Genomic DNA, 19,596 nt, shown 5'->3' with positions numbered 1-19,596 from the left:
AATAACTTGGATCTACCACAGATGCCTTACCAAGGAGCAATGTGTGAGGAGGCTCTGTCTCACAAGGAGAGCTATTGATGAATTGTGCCATCTCCTGGAACGAGACCTGCCAGCAAGAGGTACTGACAGTAGTAGTAAAAGCTACAGTGAAACTTCAATTTTTTTTCCTAGACCCTCCTTCCAAGCAATAGAAGACATGGCAAGCATCAGTCCGTTTGTGGTTCTTTAGTGGCCAAATATCCTGTTTCAGTATGGTGGTTAACAGCATTACATTCAGCACTAGGATGCAGCAGGAGCAGGAGAAGCCCACAGAGTTTTTGAAAGATGTGGCATTCCCGGGATACAGGGCAACATTGACTACAATCATGTAGCTCCTCAAACACCTATAGTATTTAATAACAGAAAACATGATGAACGTCCAAATGGAGATGTCATCATCGCCAAAGAACTTTGAAGTTTCCAGGCAGTACCCACAATGCCTATATCTTAAGGGAATCATCAGGTCCTCACTTATTTCAGGGTTACAATGGGTTGAACGATTGACTCATGGCAGATATCGGTTGCCTGCTTGAAGTGTGTCTCATTACACCTCCACATGGCTCCAGTATCCCTCAGAAAAAATCTAACAGCATAGCACGGGTGATAAGCAGGAACCTCATCATGTAGATATTTTGACATACTGAAACAACAGTTCCAATGTTTGGGCAGGGAGAGGGGTGGGGTGAGGTAGCCCTCACAATATATCTCGAAGACAGCTGGCAGTGTGGTAGTGGTGTGCATAGCCTGTGGAAAGAGGCAACCGCTTGTTTGTAGGTGAGAGCTGGTAACAAGCTTTGACAAAGGAGAAGGATGTTGATGAAGAACCAACGGAGGCAGAACACACATTGTAGGAAACATTGTTGGTTCACCAGGTGACTACAGAGAAGTTCTTGTCCTAAGGCCTGCCTTTATTTTTCATTTGATTATTACTGCAGTTTAACCAGAAAATATAGCTTCTGAAAGAAAGCAGTTACTCCAAATGTTAATGTAATATATTGCGTATTCATTGAAAAGCTGTACTGTTTGGTTAATGTAATGCACTGCTGTGCCCCCCCCACCTCCCTCCACTATGGAACGTGTGGCCTTTCCACTGTACTGCATCTATTTAATGTCAGCTGAATGTGTGAAATCATGACAGTCAATCTTTCTCAGCTTCATCTTTCTAATTTATCCTTTTGTTGCTTGCTTTAATAGTTCTCAACTGTCTTTATTACTTCTCTTTATGTTGCAAATGCAGCAGCTTACTGGATCAATTCAGATTAAGTAAACTGAGATGCTTAAGCAAACTTGTCTGAATTTGATTGGCATCACTGCCTACGCACATATATGGCAGCCTTCATAATTGGCAGTCTATGCTTTTTATGGTCATTTTGATATCTTTCTTTGGCACTTTTTTGCAAGTCAGATCCCTTGGGTTTGTTTTTGATGTTTGTACGTAAAACCGATAGGAGGTGGGCACAGTGATAGGAACAGCTGCTCGGAGATTTAGTGGGGGACCCATTCCGATTTTTCGGGTCACCCTGCATTAACATGCAGTAGGTGAGCTGTCAACGCATAACAGTCAATAACTTCTAGGACTAGGGTTAATCCTGTGATCTCTGTGTGCCCCAGAACCCAATCCTGCTGCTTCTGAATGTCCTAAGAGGAAAGTGATGAATCCTTTTGCTCGAGCAACAAGGCATCCATCGCCTGCTTAATACAAGCATTTGATTGCAAACTGTCTGATGTTCCTGCTATCCCATGTGGCAGCCTGGAAGGAGTCAGAGACAAAGAAGCTAAAGGTTGCAGTGACCTTGACTGTATATAGGCAGTGCAGTGCTAACTCTAACAGTTGGCTACATGTTTTCTTGCAGAATGTGACACAATTCTGTCACTGCCTTCCTGGAGAAATAAAAAGCCTTCTAATATACTGTTCCTCAGAGAACTACATGTATATTCTCCTGGGCCTATAAATTCTGCTGGGAGAGTAAGGATTTCTCTCAGCCTGCATCCTTCTATTTGCTCCCCTCCAGCTACAGCTCTCTTGACTCCTTCCTCCCGCTCCTCTTCCTCCCAGAATGGGATTCCTAAAAATGCCTCACGTAGACACAACTGCAATGTCAAAAACCCCTTCACACTCTCGAGCCTGTTATCGCAAATCAGAAAATTTTGCTAACTTTAAGGACAGGTTAGTGCAAGAAAATTTAAAGGGATCTTCAGTTACTCTGAAGTAATGCTTCATGCAGCCTTACCTAAGAGTAGCTGAGGATCCCTTGAAATAATGTCTGAAGTGGCTGCCCAACATTTTCCACCATCCATGGTTTGTGGGCAGGAGTTGGAAGTGGTGTTAGTCAGGCGATTAAGGTCAGAAAATTGTGTCTTAATGATGTCACATCCCAAATTTGCATTTAATTATGAGGCTCCTGCTGTTTCATACAGGAACTCCAGCCAGGAGCTCCCCCTCCCCGCCACGGAAAATTGGGCGACTTCTGGAACCAACGCAACCTAGGCAGATGAGCTCATACATCATTTTCAGCCTGTTACCCCCCCTGTTTAAGCCACAAATGGGGCAATAAGGAGATCATCTCCCCTTATTTCAGATATCTCTCCAGGGTTTTGGATATGTAGCTCCACATTCACATTTAAGATGACGGTTTCCCCTGCCTACTTGACTTTCTCATTGATGATTTGCCCCTCTGCACTGTAAAAAATTATTGTTCTTGCCCTCACATCATTGCTTATGATCTGCAAAACTTGTTGGTAACTCATGCTTTCCTCTCTCTGCTCTCTACCTGCACTTCTCACAGAAATGGTGTACACAGCTCAATTGACCTACGAGTGCTATTTATACCAGTTAACTGGCTGATAGCTAGTTTCAAAGCATTCTTCCAGGTACTTTTGGATTGGCCATTAATTTGTGTTAATTTTAGTGCACTCAAATGCATCAAGCTTCCAGAAAACATAAAGTTGGGCATTCTTGTGAGTGCGCTTAAAGAAATGGCAAAATATTTAACTCTCAATAAGCACACTGGCCTAGAAATTTATTGATACTGCACCCATTTTATAGGCGTAAAACTGGCGCTTAAGCATCCAATATGACAGATAGCACATGCATGCATATTCCATGCCATATTGGTAAAGGCTGAAGTTTAGGTGTCCAGGGCCCGTGTCTGAAACAAGGACTCCCTCCCGACAATTGGGCTGCCATGAATGCAGCTGGTGCCGGGGTTGCTGCGTTCAGGATAACCAAGTCTACATGTGGCCTAACCAGCGGTCCTTGAAGATAACACTGGAGGCCACCACCAAAAAGGTACGTTTTTTAAAAATAATTACTGAATGTGGAGCTGGGAAGAGCAAAAGTGCTCCTCCTGACACTGCAGCAGTCCCAAAGACTGTTGCCAGCCACCACTTGGCCCTCTCCCGCTGACCTCCCCAAACTTCCGATCGCCCCTCTCCCTCCCGATTGCTTCCCCTTCTCCCGTTAACATCCCTCTCCCACCCTCGCCTTCCAATCACCACCCCCCTCCCAGGACCTACCTGAAGGCTGGGGGCCTGAAATTTAAATCTGCTTCGACGGCGAGCTAGCTGGAGATGTGCAGCAGGAGTTCACAGCTCGCTGGCCTAATTTAAATGAGGCCAGAGGTCCAATATTGAGTGTGCTTCGGGCCTATCTGTTCTGGTGCAGAGATCGTTCCCTTCACCCAGTTCGTGCTGACAGGCTGATGCTATCCAATTTCATCCCCACTGTTTGTGCATTAAGAAGAATTCCCTACTCATCCCCACCCCTCAGTCACTTAGCATATCCAATAAGCCTGTCCCTGACTGGCTAGTGTTCATTTGAACAGGGATCAATATCCTATCCACTCCTGAAACATAAATATAAATTTAGTATCAGTTGGGATTTAAGTGTTCAACTTTAATTAAATATTCATCTAATGGACTTTAGTAGTGCTGTAAAATGAGTATAGTTCTGCCTAATATGTGTGATATTGAAGTTTGTGGCATATTATAATGATAATTATTTTGATTTGATACTAATCTTATTTGAATGGGAGGTCAGCACTGGCCTTGGGATAGACAGTGGCATGATTGAAGGACCAAAACAGGACAAAGCTACTGAGATGGATATGTTGGCATAGGGGCAGCACTAGACTTGTGAGAATTCACTAAAGGATATTGGGGGTAATTTTCGCCTGGGCGGTAATGTGGTGGAGCAGATCGCCCACCTGTTACAGAACCCATCCCATTTCCATCTTATTGAAATCAATGGGGTGGAAATCGGTTGTGTTCCAGAACAAGTGGGCGATCCCCTCTGCCTGATTACCACCCAGGCAGTGAAGGTGAAAATGACTCTCATTGTAACTGGGTCCCATTAAGAATATCTGACGTCCTTCGTCTCACTAGTTACCTCTGCATTTCTAATACAGAGGATAAATATTGTGTGCATTACACTGAAAGCATCATTTGTAAATATTAATTTGACAATGCTGTCACCACAACTAGAGTGCTTTCTTTCATAGTTATACGTTTGATGCAGCAATACAATTATTCATTTTCTGAATTATTTTTATTAAGTTAATCATATGTAAAAAAGAAAGGAATGTAGAGGATTGATAGTATTCAGAGATTTAGAAAAACTAAGTGGATAGTCTAAGGGATGGCAGATGCATTAATGTTTATAAATACAAGATAATTCATATCGAACATTAGCTGAGATGGAAAATGATTTGGGGGTGATTATTGACCATTTGTTCAAAGTATCCCATCAATACGATTCAGTTCTCAATGAGACTAATCAATTACTGAGATGCAGCTCAAGGATATTTGATTATGTCAAAACAAATTATTTTATAACCTGAAGCATCCAACTGAATATTTTTCCTTTTGAATGTATCTGACTCCTGCAGGATATTCGTATGGTTGCACCATATTGAACAGCTGCCTACTTAGCTTTGTATCTTGGTTGGCTGTGGAGTAAACCAAAGTTTAATTCCTGACCCTCCAAAAGGAGGCCTCTTTTCTCCTTGAAGATCAAAGGTTCTCAAAACAGTACTCTGCAAGCTGTCAAGTGGTGGGAACCATATTTGCCAAGTTGGACATGAAAAACACTTACCAAGTCATGCAGGCAAACACTGGTAAACGGAGCTCAGTCCGCCATCAACTGTATCAATCTGGTATTGGTGTTAATGAAATGGCCGTTCATTGATGGGAACATATAACTAATGACAGAAGAAATCAAATTAAACCATAATTGTCTATATCCTTTTGTTGTTCATGATGGACCAGAGACACTGGGGGGAGTTTTAACTCTCCCTGATTGGTGGAAATGGAGCGGGGAAGCCATTAAATTAGAATGGCTCCATTTCCTGTGTGTTCCCCGCCGATCTGGACTCTGGCAGGGGCCTCATTAATAAATGCATGGGACCCTGATGGCATTTTAACCTGCTTATGAGGAGGGCACCCATCACGGCTGTCCCGTCTGGTGAACCTGTCCTGACACCAGAAAGGCCAGCTAAAATTAGTGAAAAAAAAGTTCCTTTCCTTCTGGGCCCCACAAGGACAGTCCAGGCGTCTGCTGCCCCGGGCTCCTCCCCCTCCTAGACGAGAGACCCTCGGAACACCCCAGTTTCAGGACTTACCTTGTTGCTAGTAACCACCTCCTGATGTCAGCAGGCAGCATCGATCTTCGCCCTCCCCGGCCGGCCAGCTGCCGCTTTGCACCAGAAACGGCCAAACGGCTGAATGGCAGGTTTCTAATGAGGTCCGGCAGTTAACATTTTCTGGTCCTCCGAATTACACTCCCTTGCGGGATTGCCGTCTGCTCCCACCGGCTTCCCGTCGGCTGTTAAAATCAATATTATAGTACTGAAACGTCATACAATGTATTATTGTATAATATATACAGGAGTGTTGTATCCGGTAACACACAGTGGCCTTGAAATTCCAGGGTTGGAAGGGGGGGGGGTGTAAGTGAGCAATTGCGCCTTTGCGGGGGCAGGAATTTTTGATGGGACCAATGTACACAAGGCCTCTGCTGCAGAAATGCCTGGCAAAATTCTATTGAATTTCAGGGCACAGTGAAGAAGCGCCCACCCTCCGAATGGCAGCCACATGTAAATAACAGGGTTAGGATGGGATGACATCACCCATCTTAAATTCTGTTACTTGAACCTTCCCATCAATCCTTGAGGATGTGCATCTGTATTTGCCAGTTTGCCAGGACCTGTTCATCAAGGCATGGTTAAAGGGACACTGCTGAACATTGCTTGTGGAGACTTTAGGCCACAACTTGGGACTTACTGCAGGTATTGGCGAAAAAGTATTCATTGTTGCACTTAGTAAGCCTTCCCCTACATTCTACATTGTCCTTGGAATTACTGAGCTAGGAACTGAGGGCTGCACAATGGGCTTCTCAGTGGGAATCTTCTTTATAGAATATGTATACTGGGGGAAGAGGGGTAGCAGGAGGGCATAAGGGAAGCCAGATTAATCAGGCAGCACCAAAAGAGAAGCGGACATCTTGGCACTTCCCATCCAGCAGGATGTGTAGATCCAGGCACACTATCTGAGACCTTTCCCAGGAGTTCTGTCTCAGGAGGCTGCGGTGCAGTTATGCAGCTCTGGAGGTGCTCTGCTCATTGCCGCAACAGATCTGTAACCAAAGTCTACAAAGCAGAGCTCCGACTGTGGCAGAGAAAGTGGCCACAGCCCTCAGCTTTTACGCCACAGACTCATTCCAGTGAGCAACAGGGGACTTTTGTCAGATTAGCCAGTTTGCTGTGGATTCTTCGATAAGGCAAGTCACCAGTGCCCTCTTTGCAAGGGCATCTCAATTTGTACAATTCAACAATGCTCCGAGGCAAATAACTGAGAGGGCCATCAAAATTTTCAGAATAACCAAATTCCCTTGGTTGTCAGGGCTATTGATTGCTCCCAGGTAGCATTGGGTGTTTGAAGTCTAAACACCCATATTTCTATGAACTGCAAAGGCTTCCATTCCCTAAATGCGCAGGACATTTGTGTATGTCAAGTCACAATATTCTGGGAGCTGCCACGTTGCTTTTATATTTCGTGAATCCAGTGTCCCAGATTTATTTCAACAGCGGGGATGAGGGACAGGATTGCTGCTGGGCGACATCACTGCTCCCATGACTCATCAGACACACCACGCCACTTCATGGGACCATCCGTGCTGCACAGAAGCATGACAACGAAGCACACACGGACACAAGGATAAGGACTGGGCAAGCCATCAGGATGCTCAAAGGAAGGTTCCACTGCCTTAGTCGGTCTGGGAGTGCATCAGGCACCATCTCTCGAATTGTAGTAACGTGTTGCTTCACAACTTTGCAATCAGGAATGGACTGATGGTCGATGTCCCAGAGGATGCCAGAGAGCCTGATGATGTCACTGCTGATGCTGAAGACCTGGCCAATGAAGAATTGAAAGCAGGTGCAGCAGCAACTGCTGCGAGACAGCTAGGAGACAGACTCATTCAGAACGCCTACAGTTTTCATTTTGTATTGCTCTGTATGTAATTTTATTGATTAAAGGCCCACTGAAGAGACAGGCAATAAAAGACTGTCGTCGTAAACCTAATAAAAATTATAACCTAGCCGAATGAATACACTTAGTGGGACAGAATGCAGCAGGAGGGAGACAGGAGGAGGGGGATTGTTTCAACACACACTTCTTAATCAATTGAGATGGTGCTGATGTACAGTAATCAAGAAAATGTACTGTCCTTTTTGCAAGTTAAAATTAGTATGTGGCCAACTAAAAGAGTACAGAACTAAGTGGACAGGATGGTACATTGACTTAGATGAGTCAATTGTGTTCATGTATTAGGCTGGAAATGTGCCAGCACCTTTCCAATGACTTTGTTTGAGCTAATTATCCCTCGTTGAGTCTATTCTTAAGCCAATATCTCTGAGTATGGCAACATAATGAAGTTTGTGATCAGTTGAAAAATAAGGATTTTAACTATTGCTTATCTTTTCTTTTGCTTTTTTTGCCATTTTCTTTTGTTTCTCCCCCAGCTATTTTCCAGTAAAGTCCTCAACAAATAGATATATAGGGTCACAGCGAAGTATGTGATGCAGGATAAACTTTAAAGTTCTCTTTGGAAGCTTGACAAAGTTAGTGTTTTTTTATTCGTTCATGGGACATGGGCGTTGCTGGCAAGGCCAGCATTTATTGCCCATCCCTAATTGCCCGTGAGAAGGTGATGGTGAGCCGCCTTCTTGAACAGCTGCAGTTCGTGTGGTGAAGGCTCTTCCATAGTACTGTTAGGTAGGGAGTTCCAGGATTTTGACCCAACGACGATGAAGGAACAGCGGTATATTTCCAAGTCGGGATGGTTTGTGACTTGGAGGGGAACGTGCAGGTGGTGTTGTTCCCATGTGCCTGCTGCTCTTGTCCTTCTAGGTGGTAGAGGTCGTGGGTTTGGGAGGTGCAGTCGAAGAAGCCTTGGTGAGCTGCTGCAGTGCATCCTGTAGATGGTACACACTGCAGCCACTGTGTGTCGGTGGTGAAGGGAGTGAATGTTTAGGGTGGTGGATGGGGTACCAAACAAGCGGGCTGCCTTGTCCTGGATGGTTTCGAGCTTCTTGAGTGTTGTTGGAGGTGCACTCATCCAGGCAAGTGAAGAGTATTCCATCACACTCCTGACTTGTTCCTTGTAGATGGTGGAAAGGCTTTGGAGAGTCAGCAGATGAGTCACTCGCCGTAGAATACCCAGCCTCTGACCTGCTCTTGTAGCCACAGTATTTATGTGGCTGGTCCAGTTAAGTTTCTGGTCAATGGTGATCCCCAGGATGTTGATGGTGGGGGATTCAGCGATGGTAATGCCGTTGAATGTAAAGGGGAGTTGGTTAGATGCTCTCTTGTTGGAGATAGTCATTGTCTGGCACTTGTCTGGCGCGAATGTTACTTGCCACTTATCAGCCCAAGCCTGGATATTGTCCAGGTCATGCTGCATGCAGACACGGACTGCTTGACAAAATTCGTGATGATTGTATCACAAAGGGTGCTTTATATGGTTTCCCATTGTATCAGAGATTGTGTTATATTTTCTAGTAAAGAGGTAATGTACTTGTTTTATAATATTGATGGTGAATAGCATTAGACATTGAATGTTTGCAATCTGACAATATTTCCTTCTTACAACTAACTTGTACAACTAACGTTAAAATGTTATTTATTTCTTCGACTGGGGTTTTATTACATTCAGTCACCTCGGCAGCTTTTGCTGAAATAAAGAACAGAAAATAGTGGAAAGGCAGGGAAGAGAAAAATAGGCTAATATTTCAGGTAGGACACTTCATGAGAACTGACAAAGTCAGGCTGGAGAAGCCCCTTTGTAGAACTGGATTATACTGCAGTTAATGTATATACAAACTGATACAAGTGGAGGAGGTTTTAGTGCATTTAGTCGTCTCCTGAGTTATCTTGCCACTTTTGCACTGATGCAGATCCAAAACTGCTTTGCACCAATGTAGAAGTGCCAGTATTAAATTTTTAGTTGCACACAGATTTTTAAAAAACCTCTATTTTTGGACATTCATTTCAATGTGATTTGTTGGCCTGTGTCCATTTCTTTTCTTAATCCACAACTTTATTAAATATTTGCGTTACCAGAGCTAATCAGCAGTTTTACAAAAGACGAAGAACTTAATCCACCCAGGATTATTTTAGACACTTTATGATATGAGCCTACTCATCACAATGGGAGAAACACAGGAAGAAGCAAAAAAAATTGCCAATTTAGGTAAAGGTACGAAGAATCTAATAAAATATTCAAATGTCCTCCGATTTGGTTGTGCCAAGCAATTTTTCCCAGTTTATTCATGACTTTTTGCCCTGCCTCAGCTAGTTATTACCGGTCCTGGATGCATAAACCCCACTGGTGTGGATACAGCTTCTATCTCCCCAATATCCATCCAAATTTCTATGTTTTGCCTACAGCACTGAATACTAATTGCTCGAATTAATATTCTCCACAGCAGCACTCCTTCAGCACTATGTCAATAGGTCAACCACCAATCTCCGAGATGTAATGATAAGCCCAATTGTCCATTAGAAAAGAACGTATCCAGCATGCTGCAAGACATAAGAAGCTCTGTTTATAATCTAAGGCATAGAATTAAAGGTAAAGTTGGAACTCTTTCTTCTTAACCACTCTCCCAGATTTCTTTAGTACGTCTTCATAAAAGGGAACACTTTTCGGATAATCCGACAGAATGTGGAGTAAATCAGCATTCTCACATCTTCAGCACTCTGGAGCTTGAATTTGTTCCATTTTATTTGAACTTCCTGAGGTAAGATATGCCCTGGTGCTGTATTATTAGCTGGAGCTTCTTATTCTCAGATACACTGTAAACATTACACCACTTTTCCAAAGTGCAGTGGGAAGCAACTGATCCAAATGCTGAGTCCAATTAGTTTCAATAATTGTGATTGGAGAGTCCAGCCATAATCGGTAAAATTATCTGTTTTTTTAATGGAATGCCGCTTATATAGCAAATATTTTTTTAATGGAATGCAGCTTATATATAGCAAAAACCTTGGTCATTGACCCTATTTATTAAAGACATCACTTATTTTCAGATAGTGGTGTAATTCATATTTATTTCTTAATTGCTCAAAGAACATAGCCCAACCCTCATACAGGTCTCCCACTATATGGTTGCCTAATGTTTGGCAACTCTTAAATAGGAAAGGTTTTGCACCTTAAACAATATGCAGGTTATTCCATAACAGAAGCTGAATTAACAATTTTGAATCTGCTTTTTCATATTTTTGTGAAATATTGGCACATATACCTGTAACCCTGATGACCAGGTTTTCTGAATAAGATACGCTTTGTGAGGCAGAGATAAATTTGACATGGCGCCTTGTCTTGGGAATCCAAATTAATTTAATCTGTGGAAATGAAGCTCTGCCCTGTACATAAACTTAAAATAGCCTCAGGTCTGGCAGGCCTAAAACAGCAAAACCTTTTGGCATTTAATGGCTGCACAGTTGAGAGGGCATGTCCCGAATTCCTGATAGTCATGGAGGCAGGGATGGGTGACAAGTTCGTTCATGGCTCAACAGAAGCTTTTGCAGTCCTATTTCATGCCACTATAACTTGATGCCATTGGAGATGCTGAGTATCTGGAAATTATTAATTAATTCCACTATTTACAAGATATTCTGCAATATAAGAAAGTGCTGTGTTTTATAGAACTATTGGGATTCATTTTTGTTCTTCAGATGTAATCTTAGAGCAGTTTCAGAATTTTTAATCAATCATTTTTATGAATTGTCTGCAACAATTACATTTTATGATGTAGCAAAGGGACCTTATCAGTTATTAAATAAATATCAATTGCATTCAATTCAATGGGGGTCACCAATGACTAGAAGCTTAACTGGATCAGCCATATCAACACAACGGGGGTTAAATTGGATAACCCACATAACATTCGTGCTGCCTGCTGTTTTACATGATTGCTGTGAGCGGCCAGGCCTACCTGCACTGTTGAGTTGCAGCTCACCAGCAGGAGCCCCAATATCACGAGTGGCTGGCACCGCTTAAAGGCAGCCTGCATCTCTGAAAGGCAGCCTGCACCTCTTATTTGAAAAATATATGATACGGGTCTGCACGGAGTCTGAACGGAGATCAGACATCGCACTCGCAAAACACAGATGCAGGTCCTGTCCATATATTTACAAACTGTTGAGTTATGCTAAAACATTGAATAAAGGTTGCGCACTACTAAATCCCACATCCTCCAATCTGCATGCCAGACCTCACCAGTCTGCCGATCTGAGTTTATGCCAGGCCTGCGAGAGAGCGTGCACCAAGGTTCTTTGATGATGCACTAGAGGCCTTGGTGCAAGAAGTTGAAGAGGGAGGGGCATCCTATATCCACAGGGGGGCAAGAGGCCCTCTAGACATATGCTCCCGAGGCAGTGGGAGGCAGTAGGGGACGAAGTCAATGCCAGGCGCATAGCACCGCGAACATGGATGCAGTGCAGGAAGAAGTTTAATGCTTTGACACGAGTGGTGAAGGTGAATGAGGTCAACTGTCAAGCGACATCTCCTACCAACTGCACCACTAGCCTCATCCACTGCTCCATGCACAACACCCCCCATCACCAACATACCAACAAAATCTTTCAATCATTACTCAACTCTTCCGATCAGTTGCTTCCTCTCACCCTCAAACATTACCACTGTTGCAAGCTGCACACCGGCAACTCACAGGTCACACACACTGGCAGCTATTCAACCATAACAGGCACATCACCCAGACATCTTGCAGTCCTGCCACATCCAGTCGTGAATGGTGGTGGACAATTAAACAACTAACGGGAGGAGGAGGCTCTGTGAACATCCCCATTCTCAATGATGGTGGAGTCCAGCACGTGAGTGCAAAAGACAAGGCTGAAGCGTTTGCAACCATCTTCAGCCAGAAGTGCCGAGTGGATAATCCATCTCAGCCTCCTCCCGCTATCCCCACCATCACAGAAGCCAGTCTTCAGCCAATTTGATTCGCTCCACGTGATATCAAGAAACAGCTGAGTGCACTGGATACAACAAAGGCTATGGGCCCTGACAACATCCTAGCTGTAGTGCTGAAGACTTGTGCTTCAGAACTAGCCATGCCTCTAGCCAAACTGTTCCAATACAGTTACAACACTGGTGTCTACCTGACAATGTGGAAAATTGCCCAGGTATGCCCTGCCCACAAAAAGAAGGACAAATCCAATCTGGCCAATTACCGCCCCATCGTTCTACTCTCAATAATTAGCAAAGTGATGGAAGAGGTCGTCGACAGTGCTATCAAGCGACACTTACCAATAAGCTGCTCACCCGATGCTCAGTTTGGGTTCCGCCAGGACAACTCATTACAGCTTTGGTCCAAACATGGACAAAAGAGCTGAATTCCAGAGGTGAGGTGAGAGTGACTGCCCATGACATCAAGGCAGCATTTGACCGAGTGTGGCACCAAGGAGCCCTAGTAAAATTGAAGTCAATGGGAATCAGGGGGAAAACTCTCCAGTGACGGAGTCATACCTAGCACAAAGGAAGATGGTACTGGTTGTTGGAGGCCAATCATCACAGTTCCAGGACATTGCTGCAGGTGTTCCTCAGGGCAGTGTCCTAGGCCCAACCATCTTCAGCTGCTTCATCAATGACCTTCCCTCCATCATAAGATCAGAAATGGGGATTTTCGGTGGTGATTGCACAGTGTTCAGTTCCATTTGCAATCCCTCAGATAATGAAGCAGTCCATGCCTGCATGCAGCAAGACCTGGACAACATCCAGGCTTGGGCTGATACGTGGCAAGTAACATTCGTGCCAAACAAGTGCCAGGCAATGACCATCTCCAACAAGAGAGAGTCAAACCATCTCCCCTTGACATTCAACAGCATTACCGTTGCCGAAACCCCCACCATCAACATCCTGGGGGTCACCATTAACCAGAAACTCACCGACACACATCGCGTTTTCTTGCAGGAGAAGGTGGCACATAACAGGAGGCAGCAAGTGGCAATGGCTCCATGGACCATGAACCTGCTGTCCTCTATCGGGATGACAGCATTCCTGCTCCCACCCGTGCCAGGATAAGACTGAAATGAGGAGGAATTTCTTCACTCAGAGTGTTGTGAATATTTGGAATTATCTACCTCAGAGGGCTGTGGATCCACAGTCATTGAGTACATTCAAGACTTAGATGGATAGATTTTTGGACTTTAAGGGAATCAAGGGATATGGGTGGAAAAGTGGAGTTGAGGTCAAAGATCAGCCATGATTGTAGTGAATGGCGGAGCCGGCTCGAGGGGTCGTAGGGCCCTACTCCTGCTCCTATTACTTATGTTCTTATGTTCTCACACCCTTCCCTGCAAAACCTCTTCACCATCTACTAAGCTTAAATCAGGAGTGTGATGGAATACTCACCACTCACCTGGATGGGTGCAGCCGCAACAACACTCAAGAAATTTAACATCAACGAGGCCAAAACAGGCCACTTAATCAGTGGCCCTGCCACTGGACTTAATATCTAATCCTTCCACCAGAACACTGTGGATGCAGTATGTACTCTCTATAGGATAGACTGCAGAAGCTCACCAAGGTTACTTCAATAGCAACTTCCAGCCTATGACATTTGGAGAAAAACTCTTTGTCAGGCGGGTGCCTGGGATGTGCTCCAATGGAGTGTGCACCCACTATTACCATACAAGTAAAGGGCCTTCTTCCTGACCCCGCAAATGTTAGCAGAGTCAGTGATGGAGGTCCTAGGCATATCAACACTTATGCCAGGGTGTGCACTTCAGCCACAGATTTTCGCCCTTTTCGTTTCTGTGGCTAGTCTGCTTATGGCTGACTCACATATGAATGATCAGAATTTCATCTGAACATCATATGATGATTAACCATAGCTGGTCATGTTTCCAGTTGTATTTATTCAAAAGTGGTCAAACTTCCAAAGCTTTGTCCAAAAAGAATGCCATGTTATTTGTGCTTCAAATATCCACTGTGCTGACACAAGTCTCCGATTCACGATTTTTGCTCAAACGTGTCATCTGCAAGCAGAAAGCTCGATTGAGGTCAATACAGCAATGCATCAGAGTTGCAAATTCTAACCATTCTTTAAAATACTGAAAATGGTCCTCAGACTGTGACTAGGATGGTCCTCGGTCAGACTGTGCCTTGTACTATTTTCATATTAAACAGAATAGGATAATAGATGGCTGACAATAGCGAGTTGCAAAGTATTAATTCAGTTGAGTGTTCTATTAAAACAGGAGGAGTAGGATTTCATGCTTATCAAAGTGATGGATGTTGGGGAATGTAATGCTTTTCCAGCTTTTACATCCAGCATCAGCATCAAGTACTTAGAATAAGCTACGTATAAAGCAGAAATCCTACTTTGTCTCAACACTGTGCCTTAACTCCAAATAGAAACCGGATTGAGGGCAGTGTACTAAACTCGAATTTAAGGCTGAAGAGTGGTAAATTCCTCCCCCCCTCCCCACCCCCCAGGGAAATTCATCCCCAACATGTTTATTTCATTATTTTTATTCATAATTGTTTGTTTAAGTCTTTATTTTGGTAGCATGCTGTTAATATTAAAATTATAGAGCTATTCCTAATATTTGAGTTTGTTTCAGCATCACACACAAGATACAGTCCAGAAACTTTGGTTTGGCAGCTGCACTGCCAGAGGTGTGAAGATCGTGCACCCAAACTGGGTGAAGCTCCACAACTGTCTTATCCTACTTGACCCCAGAAACCCACAAACGGCACGGAAACCTGCCTGAGAGATATGCGGACCCCTGTGCCTGGTGCCTCTGACCCCTTGCGCCAACTACCGCTCCATATATTGGCTATCCTCATGTCACCTCGCATGTCCAAAATTGCCTGTGTCACCCCTGCAGTGGGACCACCACACATGCCCAGCTTCTTCTCAGGATGATTGGTTGCCCCAGTAACCAAGCCCAATGAGCGGTTCACCCTGCACCCAATTGAACGGTGCACTACGTGGCCTCTTGAGCAGGTAAGATACGTAAGGCTGTCTCATCCTGCATGAGAAGCAGTGTAGATGTGCTTCCTAAACACCCCTGTGAGACTGAACACACTCAGTATATGGTGCCCTCAGTCTCTGAGGTGAGGGCTGAGCTCCCTATCTTCCTTGCTCTGAGACCTTGTTTGTAGTTGGAAAACTGCACCTTCTCCATCCCTTCTCGGCTTCAACAATCCTTGGATTGTGAAATGCCTGAAATCATTCAGTTCACTGCTTTCTACTGTTCCACTGTTGTGCTCGGAACTGACCTGGCAAGCTCTGCCTGAAGTCGCCTTAGCCCCCCCCCCCCCCCCCAAGTTCCTGTGAGTGTAGTGAGCCCAAGACTTCATGCAACTTGGTCAGCGACTTCTACAGTTACCTCCGCTGGACCGAGAAGGCCGGCCTTCCATTGCACCACCCTGATCTCCTCTTCCCTAATCTGCCTGTCTATAACCCCTTTCGTATCTATGTTGTGTTCTATTAAAACATTACACAGCATGGATGATGAAAGTCTGACTTCCATGACCACAGTGCTTCCAAATTATTCCAGCCAAATTCTGGCCACATGTGACTCTGTGGTCAACTACAGTCCCTGAATGCAAACAACTTTGCCCATTATGCAATGCTAGTTCTTTACCAGGCCTCATGTTAAATTGCAGCCAGTGTCGTATAACCCCCTTACTTGCATCCCATTCACTGTGACCACCAAGGAGTCAACCGATCTACATTAGCAGTCACTGCATAACTGGCCCTCTCATACCTTACAAGCGCACACGGCCTCCCAGTTTGGATTTCCAAGAGAACAAGCAATGCTTCAGCTTGTGAGCGAGCTCACCACATTTAAAGCAGCTGACCTCATTGTTTTTCGATCTGAGACTTCTGCTTGGCTGCCCCCTGCCCCTCTGACCCACTCTATCCAGGGTCGGACAAGCAGCTGGCTAGCTGAGCTTGGGACATTATGAGGCATATGGTCTCCGACACATGCGACAATTTACCTGAGCTCACAAGGTCATGAAATGATCACACATATGCACAGGATAACAGCATTCTGCGTCCCACTAACAACACTTGTACAGCAAGTATACCAGCATCATATGGGTGTACTTTCAGTTTGTTGTACACTGGGCGGAATTGGTGGCATTTTCAGGGATGCCATCATCTCACCAGTCCCGCCTCCAACTGTAATGTCAAGACAAAGGGGGACTGAGCAGAAGAAGTGACCGACCCCCCCCAACCCACTCAGACTTTTGCAAAGAGGTCAGCAAGGTGTAGAACCATGGCAGAATTGGGTTCTGCCCCAAATTCTCCACCGCCACTTAGTTTGCACGATTTCCACACTCAAACTGGGCCAGAATTTCTAGACTAACATATCTGGCCAGGGAATCGGATATACCTTGGAGCTTCTGGTGCTATGAGGTTTAAACGCATGAGTCTGAGAGCTTGCCAAAGATGTATGCATTGTGCCAAATTAATATTGCTTGAGCCTTATTCATTATTACATTTTATAATTGCAGGGATATATATTATTATATTATTAATTATTAAAGATATTATTAAATATTATTTAAAAATCTTGCGTCTGCATGCACTTCCTGTCCTCGCAACTTGACTTCCTGTTGTCCTGTTTTTGTCACACTTTTTCTGTCAACTTTTTCTATTAAAATTCCTGTGGCCGCATTTAGAATGGGTTTTGCCTATGTAAACGCATCATTCTGATTATGCAATCAAGCCACCGTGTTCCCACAAATTGCTCAAAAGGCTTGCTTTTTTTTCATCTGCTATTTTTTCACTCTGTAAGTGAAATTTCTATTGTCCAAAATAAGGATTTAAACAAATTGTTTTTTAAAGATCAAAAAATTACATATTCCATAATAATATGATTAAATCTTCAACCGAAACATCGGATTCGGACATGACGAAGGCACACCCAGCCAACTGACCCTGAAAGGACTTCCTCACTAACATCTGGGCACTTGTACCAAAGTTGGGAGAGCTGTCCTACAGACTAGTCAAGCAACAGCCTGACATAGTCATGCTCACAGAATCATATCTATCAGCCAACGCCCCAGACCTCCATCACCATCCCTGGGTATGTCCTGTCCCACCGCAGGACAGACCCACCAGAGGTGGGGGCACAGTAGTATACAGTTGGGAGAGAGTGGCCCTGGGAGCCCTCAACATTGACTGCGGACCCCATGAAATCTCATGGCATCAGGTCCAACAGGACAAGGAAACCACCTGTTGATTACCATCTACTGCCCTGTCTCAGCTGATGAATCAGTACTCCTCCATGTTGAATACCACTTGGAGGAAGCATTGAGGGTAGCAATGGCACAGAATGTACTCTGGGTGGGGAACTTCAATGTCCATCACCAAGACTGGCTTGGTAGCACCACTACTGACCGAGCTGACCGAGTCCTGAAGGACAAAACTGCCACAGTGGGCCTGCAGTATGCGGTGAGAGAACCAACACGAGGGAAAAACCTACTTGACCTTGCCAATCTACCTGTCACAGATGCATCTGTCCATGACAGTATTGGTAGGAGTCACCACCGCACTGTCCTTGTGGAGACCACGTCCTGTTTTCACAGTGAGGACACCATTCATTGTGTCGTGTGGCACTACCACTGTGCTAAATGGGATAGATTAAGAACAGATCTAGCAGCTCAAAACTGGGCATCCATGAGGCGCTGTGGGCCATCAGCAGCTGCAGAATGTATTGCACCACAATCTGTAACCTCTTGGCCCGGCATATCCCTCACACCTCCTGTGGGCCATCACGAACAAGCCTGATAACCAACCCTGGTTCAGTGAGGAGTGTAGTAGAGCATGCCAGGAGCAGCACCAGCCGTACCTGAAAATGAGGTACCAACCTGGTGAAGCTACAACACAGGACTGCATGCATGTTAAATATTGAAAGCAGCATGCTACAGACAGAGGTAAGCGATCCCACAACTAACGGATAAGATCAAAGCTCTGCAGTCCTGCCACATCCAGTCATGAATGACGGTGGACAATTAAACAACTAATGGGAGGAGGAGGCTCCATGAACATCCCCATTCTCAACAATGGTGGAGCCCATCACATGATTGCAAAAGACAAGGCTGAAGCTTTCGCAACCATCTTCAGTCAGAATTGGCGAAAGGATGATCCTTCTTGGCCTCCTCCTGAGGTCCCCACCAAATGCCAGTCTTACTCTCAATCATCAGCATAGTGATGGAAGGTGTTGTCAACAGTGCTATCAAGTGGCAATTGTGCAGTGTACCTGCTTTCCTAGGGTGCATCAGTACATTCAGTCAGCTGTACTAAGAAATATTTTTTCTTTAGCTTCTAGCAAATTCAGCTCCAATGTTTTTCAAAGCTATTTGAAGAAAAGCTATAGAACAAATTTCGCCAGCTTGACTGAAGTAAAATTCATATTGGTTAGTTTCTTTAAAAAAAACAGTGTGAGTTGAAGAATTTTAACCCACCTTATCCAGTGGGAACAGGACGGGACGGGGGGGGGGGGCCTTAAAAATGGACCATTCAACCTTACCGTTAGTTCCTGCTGGAATCTCGCTGGCCATCATTTTAACTGCGCACTGTAATTAACTGGCTGAGGCGACTGCCAGAAGTGGGCGGGTGCCCCGTAAATTGATGCAAATCAAGGTTCCAATTCCATCAAAGGGACGCCAATTCCATTTTTACCTCGGATCTGAGTGGTGAGCAGGAGCACACTGCTGGGCTCCATATGGAAAGTTGTGGCCTCTCCTGCCCCAGCCTCCTCCTCTTCCCTCCCTTGAGACCCTCCCGAAACCACTTCCACACAACTTACCTGCTTGCTGGCAAGCATTCCTCTGGTATCAGCCGGGAGCCTCTGGCCGCCCCAACTTCCAGTCCAGCCCGTTGGCCAGCTGCTGCTTTTTGCTTGTCTCGAGCGGAAAGCTGACCGGTCACAATACAAATTCATATCGCAGAGTATCACAAATCTTAGGTCCTTCCAGTTTTATTTTTATTGTACTTCTTTGTAGCGGTTTGATAC

This window comes from Heptranchias perlo, chromosome 1 (assembly GCF_035084215.1).
Source record: "Heptranchias perlo isolate sHepPer1 chromosome 1, sHepPer1.hap1, whole genome shotgun sequence".
NCBI classification, from domain to species: domain Eukaryota; kingdom Metazoa; phylum Chordata; class Chondrichthyes; order Hexanchiformes; family Hexanchidae; genus Heptranchias; species Heptranchias perlo.
The sequence above is the reverse complement of the archived record's forward strand: the minus strand, read 5'-3'. Positions refer to the sequence as shown.